This window comes from Epinephelus moara, chromosome 3, assembly GCF_006386435.1.
Source record: "Epinephelus moara isolate mb chromosome 3, YSFRI_EMoa_1.0, whole genome shotgun sequence".
Classification (NCBI taxonomy): domain Eukaryota; kingdom Metazoa; phylum Chordata; class Actinopteri; order Perciformes; family Serranidae; genus Epinephelus; species Epinephelus moara.
Window position 1 is genome coordinate 22819899 of NC_065508.1, and position 5295 is coordinate 22825193.

The following is a 5295-nucleotide window of genomic DNA, read 5'->3' on the forward strand; positions in this document are numbered from 1 at the left end:
TCCGTTATTTATTAATCCCTCTGTGTGTTTATATATTTACTTTTTATCCGCTCCGTTGTCTTTGTAAAGTTAACATATCGCACCGTCATTTCAGACTCAACACTTGTTTCAAATTAAAAGCCCCTTATAACCTCGGCTGAGAGAATTCCTCCATTTTCTAAATAGGCTTTTATTCTGAAACATTTGTGCTTCAAATGTAGCTCCTGCCATCTGCTGACGCTGACATGTCGGCTGGCACATGAACAGACACAGTGACTCAAATAATAGTGAAAGTAATAAAAATAGGACAAGAATAACCCGATGACATCACACATGACCGGGGATAACTGGTGAGTACCAGTGTGTAGCGTGTACCAGGCATAATGCAAGTCCTGAGTCTGAAATATATCTGTCAGCGAGTCCTACTCCACCTATTTAGACTCCACCGTAGACAACAGCAGCATTTCTCCGACCACGTAGCGAGCCACAAGCTCCGTGGCTTCTTTCAGACTGATTGGTTCTAATAACGGAGATAACATTAAACCTAACGACAGCCGTTGCTGTTTCGGAGCTGAAGGACCAGCGTTCTAAAAGTAACGGAAGTAACTGATGTCTTGTTTGAAAATGTACTTAAGTATTTGATTACTCAAACAGCAAACTAACGCGTTAGGTTACTCGTTACTGCAAAAAGTAATCAAAGTACTCTAACGCGTTACTTTGTACTTTGTAACGCGTTATACCCAACTGTGGTTGGTTCATTCAAACAAATACATACATTGCTACTGTAAGACTCAAAAAGACAACTCTTTGTCTAGAAAGACAAGCAGGCATTTTTCACCTGGACACACCGGACGTGTTAGTGCCGTGGAAGTCCTCGCCTCATCGGTGTACTGGCAAGCGCTTGACTGTTCACACCAGCAGTGCATTTCTCCACACCGGTTAAACATCGACTCCACTTGTCTGTTCCCATCAGTACTCGTTTTTTTTTTGTTTCGTGTTTTTTTTTTCGAGTTTGTTTGGTACGACCCGCTCTATCCAGCTTGACAGAAGCACTCGCGGCTCGTGTGAAAAATAGACCAGACGCCGAACTGAAGCGTTGCAGTGCGTGAGCCTCTGCCGGGCTCAAAGCCTCCTCTCAGTCCTCTGTCTCTGCCGGGCTCAAAGCCCCCTCTCAGTCCTCTGCCAGGCTCAAAGCTTTCTCTCAGTCCTCTGCTGGCCTCAAAGCCTCCTCTCAGTCCTCTGCCTCTGCCGGACTACCAAAAGCCTCCTCTCAGTCCTCTGCCGGACTACCAAAAGCCTCCTCTCAGTCCTCTGCCTGCGCCGGACTACCAAAAGCTTCCTCTCAGTCCTCTGCCTGCGCCGGACTACCAAAAGCCTCCACCTTGAAAAGGAGTGGCTTGGACATGTTGCAGGACTTTGTGTTTGAACCAAAAAGAATGAGAAAAAAAGACAGTGTAACTGTTTCTATGGAAAAAAGATGAATGAGAAAAAAAGACAGTGTAACTGTTTCTATGGAAAAAAGATTTTATTTTGTATTTTATTTTTGTTTTATTTTATTTATTTTATTTTGTATTGTATTTTATTTTGATTGTATTGTAAGATTTTATTAGGGTCCGGGCTGCCTAAGCTGCCAGGACCCTATTGTTTTCCTGCGCGTTCTTTCTTTGTTCTTCTTTCTGAGCCTACATCAAGATGTTTGACTGTAAACAGCACTGTAAGCATATACTTGCAAATTCTTGTTAAATAAGTTTTCAATGTTCATTAAAAAAATTGACAAAATTTTGGAGTCATGGTAGATGATGTTTGTCAAATATCACAATTTTATCTCAAAAACAGAATTTTTGACAGCATTTTGAATTTTGATCTCATGTTAACAATTGGAGTCAATGCAAGAATGACATTTTTAAACATCGGTTTTTCACTTATGGAGCAAATCAATCATTGTTAAAAACAAATTAACAACATCTCCATGCTGTCTAGATGCAATATGTGTATTTTCAGATTTTTGTCTTGATAACTGAATTTTTGATAGCAGTTTGAAATCTGCCTTGACAGCTGCTGTCATCCTGGTGACTGGCTTAGTCAATTTGTGAAGCCACAGATGAGTTGTCACTTGCTAATTAGCTAAGTCAGATAGAAGATGCTCCTTGGTGTCAGAGGTTGTGAGTTCAAGCCTTAACTGATGTAAAATGTACATTTTAATGCAGACATTCTTGTTGTCTTCCTATTCTGCCTCTTGTTGCTCCGAATTGCCTAAAATTGCCATGCCCACGGACCCCCCTAGCGGAGCCCAGGACCCCCCCCCACCCCACCCCACTTCATGCCCTCAAAAGAAATTTCAGGTACAGGATTTTTTCCTGCTTCAAGCCCTGTTACAGACACAAACCGCTGTTAAGCTGACTGACAGCTGATCCAGATGTGATCAAATGCTGCTGTCATCAGGAACAGACATCACTTCACTTGATGCTGCAGAGGAAAGGACATTTCATGTTTCTTCAAACACATTTCCACTCTCTCCTTGCACAATTACCTTGCGTCTCTCCATGCATTGACAGTGAAAGGAACTAAGACGCAAGGAAAAGACACAAGTGAGGGAAACGTTGCAATTTAAGGGAAATCGGATGTGCCCCCTGTGAGGTTGCCATCTTAAAGTTCAGGGAGTCACTTTGCCTTAATTTCCTTGCCAAAATTTTGAAATCTCCCTATCCTATTTAACTGTATTCACAAATGCAATGATTGATTAAACCGGTGTAAATGTTCTTAATGTTTATGTTGTGGCTAACAAATTATTTTCCTACTAAAATCTAAAATAACTCTGTTTCTTTCAAGATAATCCTAATCCATGGTCCCAGCCAATGCCTACACCATCATGGACTCCTCAAGGAGCATTAGAAACTCTTAGTTATATGTTATATAATATGGGGATGCTAAAAATAGATGGTTTCCCTTGCTCTGGATCATGTTCATACTACCATTATAGAATCCAACAAATCAAAAGGAGTGGCAATGGATTTTTAAAAACTCTGTATTTGACATCATGCTAAAATCTACTACCACAAAATCCTGGTCTGTTTTGTTCACAGTTTGAATTCATTTTGAAAAGTTTAATTGCATGTTCAGTACATTAGGTTGGATTTGCACACTGTCAAATGTACAGTGTTGAATTGAATCAAAAGCTCAAGTGTGAAAACAACTTAAAGGTTCTCTCTAAGGTAGTATTTTATGAAGACTGCCACTTTATTAACAACTGGCTTCATTCTACTTTTATGATGGTATCAAATTATTCAGTGAAGCTCTAAATAATTAGGAAGTGAGATCTGTGTGAGTTTTTTAGGATGTATGTAAAAACAAGAGATGATTCTCGACCAGCATTCTGCACACACATTCTGCACCTGCTGAAAGCAAGACAGCAAGATGTGTCTGAATACCAGGTCAATGATGATCTTCTGCCAGTAAAAGACCAGCAAGGCCTCCAGAATCTTGAAGCCCAACTTCAGGAGTCAGATTTCAGAATGAAACTGGTGAGTAGATGGTGTCTTATTTAAAGTGAAATTTCACCAGTGTGTGCAAATTTGCTCAAAACTTATTGTTCATTATTTTATTTGAATGTTTTTTTCAGCTCAAAGCTGTTTCATCAAGAGTCTATATTAAAGTTACAATGTGTAATTTACGTGGTTGTTTATTAGCAAATATCAACTATTGCTTTCATAAATATATATTTACTAAAGTGCAATGCAATTCACATTCAAATGGAAGCTTTCTCATAGGCTTAGAATGATTTCTCTTATCTATACCGGGCAGGGCGCGGTCTGCTGGAGGATGCCCTCTTGCGTCGCCATATTTGAATACAGTGGCTGAAAGGGATATACGCGCTTCGCCTTTCACGTTTACCTAGAACTTGCTGTCACTGGAGATGGAGAAGGTGAAGCTCAATCCGGGGCGCTTCTGCGTGAACCTGCTTTGTACTTTTATGATTCTACATAAAACGTGTTATTTTAGCATTACTGTGCTAATGTTTAGAAATAAAACACTCCTAACATATATCTCACAGATAACCTATATCAATCAATTAATCAGTTTTATTTATGCAGCCCAATATCACAAATCACAATTCTTCCAGGACGGACAGACGTGCAATAGATGTTGTACAGAACAGATCAGCATAATAAATTAACAGTAATCCGTATGACACAATGAGACAGAGAGAGAGAGAGAGAGAGAGATACAGGACAGACAGTAGTGACAGTAGCTTACAACAACATAAATGAAAGTAATATTATATTTATAATTCTCGCTACTGTGGTACAATATGTTGAAAGTATATATTAATATGTGATAGTATACATATGTGACAATAATCATATGTGTATAATAACAGCATAAGTATGACTAATGATAACAGCAGCAGCAGGAGGCATCAGGCAGGACCACGGCAGCAGCACAACCACACACGTCACACTATCCAGGCACCGCTGTGATATAAGTTAACTGTTACTCACCATTTTTACACACTGAGGGCCGAATTCACAAAAGGATTGCGTGGCTTTTGCGGCCGCTAAACCGGTAAAAATTGAGCAAACAGATACCGTCTAATTCACAAAGCACGCGCAGAGGGTGAAATGCTCCACTAACTGCGCTGCCAAGCAGATTGCGTCTCAGTGCTCCGGTGTTATTTGCACGTATTTAAATGAGGTAATATGCATATGTTTGGTGCAAAAATTGCCCCTTTCTATGCAAATGAGCCTCATTGATAAACAACGTCTAATTCACTAACACCAGCGCTAATAGCCACACGCAGTTTGAGTGAAGTAAATAACGTCTTTAGAAAGCTGGTGCAAACTGGGCGCTCCTCTGTGGAAGCCTCTCGCCCAGACTTTCCAGTGATCGTGGCAGCAGTGATCGTCTGTTAAATCAGTCTGTAAATAATATTTTGACATTATTATTATAATCATTATTACTTTAATGGCATCCGAAGATATTGATGCGTTGAACAGGTGACAGTCTGCGGTCGTTCTCAAAACGCACTTCTGTCACGCACTTCAAAAGCAACTTTCAATAATTTATTTTACGAAACGGGGGAAACAAACGTGAACAAAAACGGTTCCATAATTCATATTAAATTCAAAAGATAACGAAAAAACAGCTACAAGTGAGAGGGAATAGTGATAAAGTGGTCAAACTTGGTCAAATCCACAGCCTCAACCCATCCGACACTGTTAGACTGACTCACCAGCAGACATCACTACATGAGGGTATACAGTATTCAGTACTTTGCCAAACAAAGTCTGCCATTGTTCTGCCACGGTGTTCTTGGCG